Source organism: Hyperolius riggenbachi, chromosome 11 (genome assembly GCF_040937935.1).
Source record: "Hyperolius riggenbachi isolate aHypRig1 chromosome 11, aHypRig1.pri, whole genome shotgun sequence".
Lineage (NCBI taxonomy): Eukaryota > Metazoa > Chordata > Amphibia > Anura > Hyperoliidae > Hyperolius > Hyperolius riggenbachi.
In genome coordinates, this window is record NC_090656.1 from 232,890,448 (window position 1) to 232,905,886 (window position 15,439).

Sequence of the window (15,439 nt, forward strand, 5' to 3'; positions counted from 1 at the left end):
AGGAACTTACGAGAGGCTGTCTTCGGACCCCACCTTGAAAATTAAGCGGGAGTTGACCCTGATGTTGGATGAGGGCCTGTCTAATGGTTTGGTGGATAAGGCAACAATGGGGTTTTTGGTGCCTTCGGCCCCCAGAGTGCCAGTGATGTACCAGTTACCCAAAATACACAAAGATCCAGTCAACCCCCCGGGTCGTCCAATTCTGAGTGGGATGGGTTCAATCACTCATAGGTTGGGACAATTTGTGGATCACTTCCTCCAACCCTGCGTAAAGGTACTCCCACATGTATTATCTGACACTAAACACACGGTGCAGACTTTGGAGCAACTCCAGTTAGAAGGTGACGTGTTATTGGCAACAGCCGACGTGAGTTCGCTTTATACCAATATTCCCCACGATGAAGGTATAGAGGCGGTTCGTTTCTACCTGGGTCGTGAGGTAAACATATCATCTATCTTTATCTAATTTATTTTGGACCTACTGGAGTTTGCCCTAAAGAATAATTACTTTTGGCACAAGGGGGATTTTTTCAGGCAGATCTTCGGATGCGCAATGGGGGCGTCGTTTGCCCCAAGTCTGGCGAATCTGTACATGGCCCTGTGGGAGGAGGAGGCGATTAAGATAGGGGGTAACAGGCTCCGTCTATGGAAAAGGTACATAGATGACCTTCTGATATTCTGGGAAGGTGATGAGGTAAGTTTTGTAGACTTTGTTGAAAAAATCAATGCCCTTAAACCTAATATCCAAGTTACAGCCGAATATAGTAGAAGCCATATCCACTTTCTCGATCTGGATATTTTCCGAATCAGGGTTTAAGACAAAATGTTTTTTTAAACCGACGGATCGTAACGGATACATTGAGACCACGAGCTGCCATCATCTGTAGTGGTTGAAAGGGGTCCCTAAAGGGCAATTTACACGCGTTATGAGAAACTGCTCTGATATTAATGATTTTTATGAACAGTCTAGTGTGATTAAAACCAGATTCGAAGAGAAGGGATATGACAAACTATGGCTAGAGAAAATTAGAGAAGAAGTGGCACAGTCAGATAGACATCAATTAGTGTATGACTTTGATGAACAGAGGCGCCAGCAGAATAAAAACAACAATTAAAAGTTTTAAAATATGCTGGGGAGGCAGTGGTGGACTTACCTCCGAAAGCAGACTAGACTACTTGTCTGACATAAATAAACACTTTATTAGTACCCCAATAGATGCAACGCGTTTCGCAGGACCAAGCCCGCTTCATCAGGCAATAAAACAGGGGACAAAACTGTGGACAAAGGCAAAAATTACAGGACTGCAGTGAGCTACATAATATGAAACATTCATACGGTGCATACAAATATATATATTAATTGCTAAAAAAACGTTGAGGGGAAAAAAAAAAAAAAAAAAAAAAAAAAAAAAAAAAAAAAAAAAAAAAAAAAAAAAAAAAAAAAAAAACCTGCATAAGGTTTGCATGCGGTTTTGTAAACAGGTGTTTGTAGTTAATTGATGCAACTGCTCAAGGCAGCCAGACAGTGGGTACCCAGACTATGGATGCCCATGTGAGGTGTGGGAGCGGAGCCCCAATCACACCGTGATTAATAATAATAAAGTGTTTATTTATGTCAGACAAGTAGTCTAGTCTGCTTTCGGAGGTAAGTCCACCACTGCCTCCCCAGCATATTTTAAAGCATATTTTAAAACTTTTAATTGTTGTTTTTATTCTGCTGGCGCCTCTGTTCATCAAAGTCATTATAGTGTCCACCCTTGGTGGAAGGGGGACCCACCCCTACCTTTCTTCTATCTACAGAGAGCGACTTCTTAACCCTGAGTGAGGACAGGTCTAATCTCCTCACCTGCATTCACAGTGGTTGCCTCAGCGGTAACCCTTGTTTGTGAGTATAACCTTCTCACATTACATTATCCACTATTGTCCTGAGCATACTACACCATATTGGGCTCTCGGTGTCTTTTTCTTATCAATTAGTGTATGGAGAGCGGGCCCAAGCTACGGAAATGAAGCCGTTTGCATTTATCTCGGGATTTTCCACTCAGTTCAGACAGGTAGAACGTATTTTTGGGAGACATTGGGGTATTTTAAAAAGTGACCATATACTACGAGAAGTATTACCTGAGAAACCCTCATTTATATATAAAAAAGCCCCGAGTCTGAAAAATGTGCTAGCCCCTAGTTGTGTAGCCCCCCCAGCTCAGAGGCAACTGGTAGGGTGGCAGACTCCGGGTTTTTTTCCGTGTAGAAGTTGCAGGGGTTGTACTGAAACCAGAAGTGGAAAACAGGTAAGTATTTGTTCAACAACTAATGGGAGGGTGTTTAAGATAAACAACTTTATTACCTGTGCCACTGTGGGTGTGGTCTATGTGATCTGGTGTGAGTGCGGCCTGCAATATGTGGGTCGCACCACCAGATCACTAAAAGAGAGGATCAGTGAGCATATATCTAACATCCAAAAGGGCTTTGAGTCACATAGTGTCTCTATGCACTTTAAGTCTATAGTGCTGTGACAGCGCTCCTCTTCTTTTCTACAATTTAAACATAGAAAAAACAATCGCACATAGTGCATTACTGTGAATCGCAAAGTACAGTTCCCCACACGTGCATAAGTGCTCAATTGTGCATCACTCGTGGTCTCTACAGCCCCTCCACACTAGCAGCTCACCAGATTGACACCACCTCACAGTCCAGGTGGGTCTAGCGCTTAGCCTATAGAGCGGCCAACTCCAATGACACTTCCACGATAGTTTAGTTCACAATTGGATGATCCATATTTAATGACAAGTTCCACATGAAAAACATATAAGAACACACATAGCATAAAACCGTTGGGCTAAAAGTTATGGCCTGCGCAATATCAGCGCACTCACTTGTGTAGGAAGATAACAGGCATTTCAGGCATTGCAGCCTAGCAATAAAGCTTCTCTGCTGGCGGTGTCGGCGTCCCGAACTTCCCCGCTCCTCGTGGCAGCCTGTCTCCGGACCTTCCAGATCCCAGTGACGTCAGCGCTCCTGGTCACGCCCGACTCGTTTCGTCTATGCACTTTAAGCAAAAACATTCATGTAACCCTAAAATTATGCGGTTTTGTGGAGTTGAGAAGTTGGTTCTGGCATGGAGGCGTGGGAATAGAGTAAGGGAGATTTCAAAAAAAGAGACACGCTGGATTTTCGAATTGGATACATTGGTACCATGTGGACTGAATGTAGATCTCGATTTAAATTGTTTCATTAGAAATGACTGAGGAGTAGTAGTTAGGAAATATGAGGGGTTTTGTATTATATGTGATATACTGATACAACCCCTTTGCCTGTTCAATGTTTATGTATATTTAAGATGTAAGTGATTTTTCTGTCAGCTGTTGATTTGAGATCGCGGTTTTATAGGTGAAACAACTTTATCACGTATCATTTTATATTCTTTTAGTTTTTTGGCGATTTTATACAATTTTCTATGTGGTCAGCATTTAGATCTAAATACATCCCCATGTTGTATCGTTTTTTGGCCTTGGCGGACTGCCCATGTCTGCTGCGATATGTATGTATGCGGCAGATGAGGACAGTTGGCTAGAGAGGTATAGATCGGGTTACTAGGCGACGGGTAAACAGGAGGGGGAACATACCCCACGTGATGATGATGCGAGCGTGTCCGCTGTTTGCGCTCCACGGATCGCTTCAGTCTGCAACGGTGATGCGCATGACACCCTAGTTAACACGTGATGGATGTCACGTGTGGCGCCTGCGCATCGGCTCTCCGAAGAATGAATGGGGATGGCCGCTCTTCTGGGTAGTGAGGCGCATGACGTGGAGGCGCATGACGCGGAGGGCGGCGTGTATCACACCACGTGATCGGAAGTAAAGGGAGCATTGAGTATTTAGAGGCCAGCGTGAGCGTCCGACGTCAGCCCCTGATGAGTCAGAACTTCTGACGAAACGCGTAGGGCGGAGCTACGTCGGACGCTGCTGGCATGGAACGTTATTACAAGGAGGACGCGGGGATCTTAAAGCTGCAGCTGTACGGAAGGTCACCCGGGACCCAACTGTTACTTATGCGCTTACCCAAGTCTTCCTTTGTGAGTGTATCTGATATTTTTAACCTTTGTTATTAAATGGTTTTACGCTATGAGCTGTTATTTTAGTTGTAGAGTGACACTACTGATTTGACTCCAAGTGGATTCATTCCCCCATACGATTAATCCTACCTCCGGAGATCACTGGAGGTTAACGGGGTGAGTGCGGACATTGTGGGGGAGTGTCAGGGTGCTCACCAAAGGTGCAATTGTAACTCTAATTTCCACGGTCAACTGGCCATTAGTATATACTGTGGTGGTGGATCCTGGTTAAGTAACGGAGTTACGCTATTGGTCTCTTTTTTCTCTCTTCTTACATGTAATGCGTTGGCCCTATGTGAACAACTGGTGAAGGAACCTGGATACTTGCATCTTTGATAAACGTGGACTGGGGACTGTTTGTCAACTTATATAAGGTCACACAAGATTTGTTCTTTGATTAGAGGCCCTGAGCACTGCTTATTTGACATAACTGACTGGATTAATCTAACATCAATAGATTGTATAAGCGCGCACCGCATATTGAAGTCTGAGGAGGTCCTCCAGGAGCGCTAAACCTTTTCTGTTTGTAAAATGAATAGTGAATAATGCGCGGGCCACGTTCAATGCAGTCTAGCATGAATTGAGCCATGTGTGCCAGAGAATCCTGCCAGACTCCTCTGTCTTCATGTTCTTGTGAGCGTTGTGATTGTTGTGATGCACCATATTCGTCACCAGCATCACTTTCTTCCTCTTCTGCTGTCCATTCCCGCTAAATTGTGGAAGTCCAACGTGCACCGCTCTGTCCCTCGGCAGTGGGGGCATCCAATTCCTGCTCCAACTCCAGCTGTTCCTCGTCCTGTTCTTTGTCATAGCTGGGACCAGCGTTTCCTGAGGCAGGTTGCCTGATGTTGGTATCATCACGCTGATCGTTTTCATCTTCAGATTCCCCCACTTGCATCATGCCAGCGGTTTCCATCTTCAACATTGATTTCTTCAGTAAACACAGCAGTGGTATTGTAATGCTGACTGTAGAGTTGTCACTGCTCAGTCACAAGCAACGTGGTTTGCTCAAAATTTTGAAAACTTGGCAGAGATCCAACATGGTGACCCAATCAGATCCACAGAAACTTAGTAGCTAGCTGCTGGAATGCGCCTCGGCACTGCGCAAAAGCGTGCTAGCATGTGCAGCGTAGAATTCCAGCGCGTAGGGAGGGACATCGCCCATGCGAGTGATGGTGCGCTACATTGAAGCGCTCCTGCATCTCTTGGTGAGTCCTTCAGAAGCGGTACTGGACTTTAAAAAATGTTTTTTTTTTTTCCTTCAACAGAAGATCTGCCACGTTGGAGTGAGGAGGACGCCGCCGACCCCGACACCAAGCTGAACCCCGGCGAACTCCAAGCAGAGGATCTTCAGGAACCCTCAAGGCTTTGAGCAAGCTGAGGAGGATCAGCAGTCCCGACGAGACCTCTCCTCATATGTGACTGTGTGCAGTGGAGTAGAGCTCCCCAGAACAACCTCTCACTTGTCACTTTGTCACTGGTCACTTTGTCACTTTGTCACTTTGTCACTTGTCACTTTGTCACTTGTCACTTGTCACTTTGTCATTTTGTCACTTTGTCATGTTGTCACTTTGTCACTGGTCACTTTGTCACTGGTCACTTTGTCACTTTTCACTTTGTCACTTTGTCACTTGTCACTTTGTCACTTGTCACTTGTCACTTGTCACTTTGTCATTTTGTCATTTTGTCACTTTGTCATGTTGTCACTTTGTCACTGGTCACTTTGTCACTGGTCACTTTGTCACTTTTCACTTTGTCACTTGGTCACTTGTCACTTGGTCACTTGGTCACTTGTCCAGATGATCTCGGTACACCTCCTGCGATTCAAATTCCTGCACACATTGCTCTGGGATTTGGGTGTGATGAATGATGCATCTAACTGGCCACCGGAGGCAATTAAGGCCTTCAAAACACTGAAAGCAGCTTTCTGTTCCGCCCCCATTTTGCGTCATGTTGAGTTGTTGACGTCATGTTCATCCTCGGCCTCGCCTTGCATTTCAGTGCGAGGTGCATTTTCCACAGAAAAAGGTTGTGAATCCGGGCACAACATTTGTGGCTGTTCCATTGACCTTTCACAGGTAGAAGATTGTGGGGGTGGGAATAGCTTCTCCGAATAGCCCATTGTGTCCTGAAAACTACTCATTGCATTGCTTTGCGCACGCATTTTTTTGTCCTCATGCAAGGCCTGAGTTGCGCATGAAAGCGTGGCCTTCTCCTCCTGCGCCTCCTCCTGTTCCATCACGTCTGCTGCTGCTGGGTTAGCGTTGCCGCCCGGTCCCTGTTTATTGAACCTCTTATCTTTATTACATTTATGACTGCATGGCAGTACAAAGCATGCTATCCGCACGCTTCTTGTCCTCATGCAAGGCCTGGGTTGTTGTGTCTCACAAAGCGTGGCCTTCTCCTCCTGCGCCTCCTCCTGTTCCATCACGTGTGCTGCTGCTGCTGCTGGGTTAGCGTTGCCGGTCCCTGTTTATGGAACCTCTCATCTTTATTATATTTATGACTGCATAGCGGTAAAAAGCATGCTATCCGCACGCTTCTTGTCCTCCTGCAAGGCCTGGGTTGTTGTGTCTCAACGCGTGGCCTTCTCCTCCTGCGCCTCCTCCTGTTCCATCACGTGTGCTGCTGCTGCTGCTGGGTTAGCGTTGCCGGTCCCTGTTTATGGAACCTCTCATCTTTATTACATTTATGACTGCATGGCGGTAAAAAGCATGCTATCCGCACGCTTCTTGTTTTCATGCAAGGCCTGGGTTGTTGTGTCTCAAAAAGCGTGGCCTTCTCCTCCTGCGCCTCCTCCTCCTGTTCCATCACGTGTGCTGCTGCTGGTGCTGGGTTAACGTTACCGGTCCCTTTTCCTGGAACCTCTTCTCTGTATTACATTTATGACTGCATGGCGACAAAAAGCATGTTACCTGTGCAAAGAAACATGACATTTTCCACATTTAAAAGACAGTTTTTCCTTTGAAACTTTACAATCAATTTTCTCAAAAACTATAAGCTCTTTTTCAAATATTTTTTTCCCTCTTGTACCCACTCCCAAGGTACACATACCCTGCAAATTTGGGGTATGTAGCATGTAAGGAAGCTTTACAAAGCACGAAAGTTCGGGTCCCCATTGACTTCCATTATGTTCGGAGTTCGGCGCGAACACCCGAACATTGCGGCGATGCTCGGCGAACGTTCGCGAACCCGAACATCTAGGTGTTCGCCCAACACTAGTTAAGTTGTCTCTTTTTAATGCAGAAAAAAATTGCATCCAAACAATCGCACAACAACGCAAGTCAAATGCGATGCCACTGACTTGCATTTGATGTGCGGCGAACACGAGTATGACCAAACAACAATCAACGTGATGAAAGTTGTCATAAAATAGTTATAAAAGACCTCTAAAGATAGTGACCAATGATATTTTTCTCTCTATGTTTAAAAAAATTTCCGATGGATTTACCTGTGCATGCGCAGTACTGACACGCAGGCCGGTGTGATGACGCTAATCGGCCGGCGTGATGGCGCGTATCGGCCGGTGTGATGATGTTCAGGAAGTGTCAGCCCGACACTCGGCCCCGGTGTTGCCGATCATGATTTCTGCGGAGGGACCTGGAGAGGAGCCAAGAGGACGCAGGGGGACCCACCGACCTACGGTGGGCTGGAGAAAGCACCAGGCATGTTCCGATTTTGTTTTTAGCTACTCCTCGGAGTCCCTTTAAGAAACTTCAGTTGTTATCCACAACCAAAAAAGTGTGGACCGCACTGTCTTTTGAAGCTCTAATAATACGTTTTGTTGTTTTTTGCAGTATAAATATTGTTGTTCATGGTTAAAACTGTAGCGGAAAAATTTGAAAATACAAGCTATTTAAAAAAAAATAAAATTAAAAAAAATTAAAATTAAAAAAAATCACAAAATCAAAAATATTGTTTTCGATGCAAAAATGACTTTGGCAAAAATTTGCAAGCAACACTGTTCATCGTAATTTCTGAGAAAATGTTGCATGCAGCTTTTTATTTATAGAGTGCCAACATTTTCCATAGCACTGTACAACCTGCAAAACATACAACAAAGAACAGTATAGATGAGCAGGTAAACCTAATATACAATCCAGACAACCAGTGGCACAAGTACAGATGCTACATTGATGTTTGTAGTTCGAACAACTGCTAGATGTTCATTTGATAAATTGCAGAGAAACAGGAAACACAAGGCGGAGGTTCCTGAACTTGTGAGCCTACACTTTAGAGTCTAGAGGGTAGTAGGGTTGAGACACTAAGTAGACAATGAGGTTAGCGGATTAGTAAATGAGCTTTAAATTTTAGCTATAGCAAATTAGAAGCTGGTCTGAAAAGGTGTCTTCAGGGTACATTTAAAAAATGTCCAGGCTCGAAGCATGATTGACAGGCTGTAGGAGAGAGTTCCAAAGGAGAGGCGACACTCGTGAGAAGTCTTGGATTCTCATTCAAACCTTCCTGTGGCAGATAATCTTTTTCCAAAGATTTTAATGTGAGTACCCAGCCAGTTAGCTGGCCTGAGATAATAAAAAAACACCTTTGCATTTCATTTTTTTTTTAAACTTGAGTTGTGCATTAACTCCTCCCATTTTTGTTGACGAGCTACGGAGACACGTCATTTCAGTAAACACGTTTTCTGTAGGCTCCGCATGCTTGGCATAGCACTCAATATATCTGAGGATGTCTGTAAGAGGCAAATCTCTCAGAGTATTTATAGAAAAGCTGAGCAAATCCTCAGGGCACGAGGGGTCATATGATCACCGTCCCGCTCGATCTGACAGATTATCCAGCCAATTCCCATCACTGTGCTGTCGGAGGGGGAGAGACCGGAGGAGGCTGAGAGCTCACAAAATCCCCAAATCCTCCCGGATGCGACGCAATTTCTCTTCTGTCAACAGGTTGAGTCAATCTATAAATATCTTTATATGCTAATGAGAGGCAGACTTTCTAAATAAAGTCAAAGGCTTCTGATTTTCCTATAAACCTTTATTTATTTTATTTAATTCCTGAGTTATTTAAAGGGGAACTTCAGCCTAAACAAACATACTATTATTAAGTTACATTAGCAATGTTAATTAGAATAGATAGGTAATATAATCTTTTACCTGCCCGGTTTTAAAAGAACAGGCAAATGTTTGTGATTCATGGGGGCTGCCATCTTTGCCATGGGGGCAGCCATCTTTTTGGTTGAAAGGAGGTGACAGGGAGCAGGAGACACAGTTCCAACTGTCCTGTGTCCTGATCACCCCTCCCAGCTGCACACGCTAAGCTTCAAATGTCAAATTCAAAATGTAAGAAAATAAAAATTGCACCAAAACAGCAGAACGAGAGCAACAACATCAGAAATCCCATCATGCTTTGCACAGCATCAGGGGAAAAAAGCCCGGGCAGTTTTCTTCTCTGCAGCTAAAAATGAGGCTTGTATAAGAGAAACAAAGTTCTGATGCTGTGAAACTGTTAAAGAAACACCAGGCCTTTTCAGTGCTGCTGAGTCGATTTTTAGTCTGGAGGTTCACTTTAATGATGTGGAGTCCTGCCGGTCTCCAGCGATGCATTTTACAGAGGAACTCCGGTGAAAATAACGTAATGAACAAAAGTGCTTATGTTTTATAATAATTATGTATAGATGATTTAGTCAGTGTTTGTCCATTGTAAAATCTTTCCTCTCCCTGATTTACATTCTGACATTTATCACATGGTGACATTTTTACTGCTGGCAGGTAATGTCAGTGGAAGGAGAAGCTGCTCGCTTTTTTTGGCAGTTGGAAACAGCTGTTATTTCCAACAATGCAACAAGGCTCCCACAGTGTGATGTCAGCACCATGGCCCTGACATCACACTGTGGGAGGGGTTTCACCACAAAATCAGCCATACAGACCCCCCTGATTATCAGTTTGTGAAGAGGAAAAGATTTCTTATGGGAAAGGGGGTATCAGCTACTGATTGGGAGGAAGTTCAATTCTTGGTCACGGTTTCTCTTTAAAGGGAAGGTCCAAGCAAAATAGAAAAATGAGTTTCACTTACCTGGGGCTTCTCCCAGCCCCATGCAGCCATCCTGTGCCCTCGTAGTCACTCACTGTTGCTCCAGTCCCCCAGGGGGCAGCGCAGCACTTTAAAAAAATTTTTTTAAAGCATGTAGCTAGCCTAGCGCTAGCTACATGCTTCCCCCCTCCCTTCGCTATCCCTCCCACCCCTCCGATCACCGTCGGCGCTTTTACCCTGCAGGGAATCCCGTTCTGAACGGGATTCCCTGTATGGGCTTCCGCGTCGCTATGGCGACGATCGCAATGACGCCACAGACGATGTCAGCGGGTGTTCCGATCCACCCCTCAGCGCTGCCTGGCACTGATTGGCCAAGCAGCGAAAGGGGTCGGGGGGGGGGGCTGCTCGGCGTGGACGATAGCGGCGAATCGGCGATTGTTATGCACACGCAGCAAGCAAAGTGCTAGCTGCGTGTAGCAAAAAAAAAAAAAGATTATGTAAATCGGCCCAGCAGGGCCTGAGCGGCACCCTCCGACGGCTTACCCTGTGTCACACATGGGGTTACCGCCAAGGAGGTTAAGCTAATTCTGGAACAAAGTTGCAGATTTTGGTAAACGGGTTTTGTGGTAGCAACCGCATCGGGGCCCTTGGGCCAGAGGGACCACAGAGGGCTCTCCCTCAACCGCAGTATTAGCTCTCTATTGGTCCTGTGCTGGTAAGAAACACTCTTATAGATGTTTTGAATAGTAGTAATCAGTAACAATATGCATACATGGAGAAAAGTGAAAATGGCAGCGCATCTAACCAAGATGCACCTGACATTACATAGGGCTAACTAGCCTCTTAAAGGCACAACTGTGCTCATAGCAGTAGAACAGGTGCATTTTTCTCCATGTATGCAATTGTATATTTCTTTCCTTTGGGTTGGGGTGGGGTTGTGGGCGGTGTCCCCAGGCAGTGAGAGAGCCTGGGGCGCCGCCCACGCCACACCCCTTCCCCTTCATATGGCCGGCTGCTCCCAAGGCAATGCTGCAAGCATGTTCCCATATTGCTGGGTGATTGTAAACGTAGGTTAGGGCGGGGACCCCGAGAGAAGGCTGCACGAGCCGTCCCTGCTACTGAACTGATGTCTCTCTCAATAAGACAAGGGTAAGGTCCCCTAATAAGTTGATAATGTGTAACGCATGGATTTGCTTCCATTATTGTATTGTGAGATGCATTAGTTCTAATGCACCTGTTCTACTGCTATGAGCACAGTTGTGCCTTTAAGAGGCTAGTTAGCCCTATGCAATGTCAGGTGCATCTTGGTTAGATGCGCTGCCATCAGGGGCGTAGCAATAGGGGTTGCAGAGGTAGCGACCGCATCGGGGCCCTTGGGCCAGAGGGGCCCCACGGGGCCCTTACTAAACCAAAGTATAAGCTGTTTATTGGTCCTGAGGTGGAAATAATCACTTCTATAGATACTTTGAATGGTAGTAATCATTAACAAACTGTTCCCCATCCCCTTCTTGCACCTCTAATACTGTAGATGACATTGGCAGGTTTTGGTGCGCCGTATCAATTGTTACGTATAGAGTGCTTGGGGGGGCCCAATGTAAAACTCGCACCGGGGCCCCGAGCTCCATAGCTACGCCACTGGCTGCCATTTTCATTTTTCTCCATGTATGCAATCAGTAACAATATGTTTCCCATCCCCCTCTTGTACCTCTGACACTGTGTTGTCATTGGCAGGTTTTGGTGCGCTGTAGCAATTGTTATGAATTAGAATACTTGGAAAGGCCCAATGTAAAACTTGCACTGGGCCCCATAGCTCCTTAGCTACACCACTGGTTGGGAGAACAGATAAGGGGTGGGATTGGGAGACTTGGGGCAGAGCAGAGGGTAGGGGCTAATCCCAATATTAGGCTTTTGGCTTATGCATACAAGCATTGTGTACACTTTCCAAATGATATCAAAACTGCCAATGTCTGAGAAAGTGCACACATCTCTTGTATATATCTGTAGGGTGAAACATCCCTTCTTTGACTTAAAGTGTAACTATCGGGCATACAATCAAAAATCAATTCTTTATTTTTATCTGGTAAACAAGTAATAGGGATGCTAACCAGGCAATCCAAAAGCTAAAATCTCTATTACTTTTCTTGTCTATAAAAGATCATTCCCCAGCTTACCTGACTCTTATTTGGTACGTTGCCACAAAAAGGAAGTTGCAGGGCATGCTGGGTTGTCTTTTTTTTTGCTTTATATTTCCCCTCAGACTTAACTAATGTAGAGAAGCAAAAAAGGGCAACCCAGCATGCCCTGCAACTTCCTTTTTGTGGCAACGTACCAAATAAGAGTCAGGTAAACTGGGGAATTATCATTTATCAACCAAAAAAATAATAAAGATTTTAACTTTTGGATTGCCTGATTAGCATCCTTATTACTTGTTTACCAGATAAAAATAAAGAATTGATTATTGATTTTATGCCCGACCGTTACTCTTTAAAGGACTCATGAGGTGAGTAAAAAAAAAACTATTTTACTTACCTGGGGCTTTTTTCAGCCCCTACAAATCACGTGTCCCTTACCACAGTTCCAGTCTTTCTCTGGGTCCTGCTGGCAGCCTCTGAAGGTCACCAACAGAGGGGTCGGCGTCTCCTGCGCATGCGTGCTCCTGCCTCAGGAGTGTATTGCACCTGCGGAGTACGCTCCTGGTGACACAGGTGTGCGCAATGATGGCCAAAGCCCGCACATGCTCAGAAGACACCAACCAATACTGGGGTCGGCAATCTTCAGAGGCTGCCAGCTGGAGACGAAGGAAGACCGGAGCTGCGTTGAGAGACACATGTGACTTGTAGGGGCTGGAGAATCCCAAGGCAAGTACAAATAGTTATTTTACTCAACTCCTTTAAAGGGAAGGTCCGAACAACCTTAAAATAAAAAATCCACTTACCTCAGGTTTACTCCAGCCCCTGGCAGCCGTCCTGTGCCCTCGCCGCAGCTCCGGTGGCTACCGGTCCCCTCCGGTGGAGATGCCGACCTCGCCAGGTCGGCTTCCGGGTCGTTCTGTGCATGCGGCTCACTGGTCTCGCTGACGTCATCCCGACTGTACTGTACTGTCCGGATAATGTCAGTGCGGCTGTGAGAGCCGCTCACGCATGACCGGTGGGGATCTTGCGCCGGAGGGAACCTCGGGCCACCATCAGTGAGCAGTGCTGGGTCGAGCTCACAGGATGGCTAGCAGGGGCTGGAGGATCCCAGGTAAGTGGATTTTATTTTATTTTTTCACTGCTCGGATGTGTCCTTTAAAGAGACATTGAAGTGAAAAAAAAAATTATGATATAATGAATTGGTTGTGTAGTACGGATAAGTACTAGAACATTAGTAGCAAAGAAAATAGTCTCATATTTTTATTTTCAGATACATATTTTTTTTATAACATTGCATCATTCTCTAATATTTGCAGTTTACACACTACTCAGCATTCTAAATGATTTTACAGAGCAGCCCAGTGAACTATCGAACTGTTCTCTGCAGAGAAAAATAAAATACAGTGATTGACAGTTGCTTCAAGCTTCAGAAGAAGACAAAGTTCTCTACAACTTTGAAAGTTGTGGAGCTCAGTGGCTCTTTTGCATAGATAACAACTGGAGTTTCTTAATTCTTCCTGTACTGGAAACAATATTAGACTTATGTCTCAGCTCCTAATGTTTTATTTCTTAGCTGTACTACACATACAAATCATTATATCAATTTTTTTTTTCGTTACAGTGTCTCTTTAACACCCTTGTCGTTATGATTCTTTCCAGATTTTGGGGGTCTAAAAGTGGTGCAATTTTTTTTGCACCCTTTCAGACCCTAAAACCTGGAAAAAAATCATTCTGCCAGGGAGATCTGCAGCAGCCCAGCAATCACTCACCTGCCTGGCTCCAGCGCAGCAGTTATGCCTCCATCCTCCGGGTGTCGCTGCAACTCTAAAGTGAAATTGACGGCTGTCATCATGATGGCAGCCGGCGATCTCACCAGCAGGAAGCAGAGCCCGGAGGAGGCCAGCAAGTTGCAATGCTTTGGCCAGGGACCTCTGTATAGGCAGCCACAATACTGCTGTGTGAAGATACATGGAAAATATACCAATTATTTTAGCAAAACAAATTGAGGTCTCGTCTCGAGTCTCTTTAACCCTTTGTCAACCATGCAGGCTGGTATAGCCAGAATTTGAAGCTCGGACAATGTGGGGCTCTGCACCGAGCTATACCACCCTCCATGGGCCATGATATTGGGGGGGGGGGGGGTCGCTGGAAGAGCAAAGCCTCCTCCTCTTCCCAGAGCCAGTGGCTGTTCCAGCTTTAACATTTTTATTTTTTTGGGGGGGCAGGAACACAATGTCTGGCTGGTGGGGCCCATTTGGGTGATCAAAATCAAGGTTTGTATGGTGAGTCTTAGATATTGTTTGCCTACCTCAGGTGATAAAAAAAAGGGCTATCTAGTTCAGCAATTATAGGAACCAAATAAAACACCACAAACAGAATTTTTTTTTTTAAGCTGAGCAGATTGTCCAAATGATGGTGCTATTATTGAATAAACGTTACCTACAGATGTACTTGGCTAGTTTGCTGGCATGCTTTAATTCCTACTTGCTAGCAAGCTGCTCCTGTGTGGACAAATCATAGACAAATCATTCCAGCCCAAAGCCTGTGTCTGACGACTCTGCAAACAAGTGAAAGGGAAGATGGTGGAATCTGGAGTTCCCCTAGTTAACCTCCCCCCTCCCCCAGTAAAATGATTAAAGCAATATTTAGTCAAATCACAGAACTAGAAAGCATTGGAACAATCAGAGAATGTAGAGTCCACTCAGAAGTATTTGGCCAATCAGAGAATGCAAAAAATGACCCAAAAAAAGACGACTCAGACATCGGAAAATGGAAATTGGAAATCAGATTTGTGTGGCAATTCCCCATTACCGCAAATCGGTAATTTTGATCATTTAGAAAATGCAAAAAAAAAAGGAAATCAGAATCGGAAAACAGAAATCTGAAATCTGTGGAATCGTTAAATCTGCATTTTCGACAATCTTTATCACTACGCCAAGTTAAAATCAGTAATTCAGGTTAAAGTGATTCATTTTGTGTGACAGGTTCTCTTTTAAAATCAATGAGCCACTATTTCAAAAGGTGGCCCCAACGATCTCACAATAAAAGCTCCAAACACTCGGCTGCGCACTTATTTGTCTTGTAATCTACTGTTCAAAGTTTTCTTTATTAATTAAAGCCCTCTGTATCGCCAGAGCAACTTGCTGAGAAAATCTGTATTATGTACACATGAAAAATAATTTATTCCCTTTTTAATTAAGCACATTC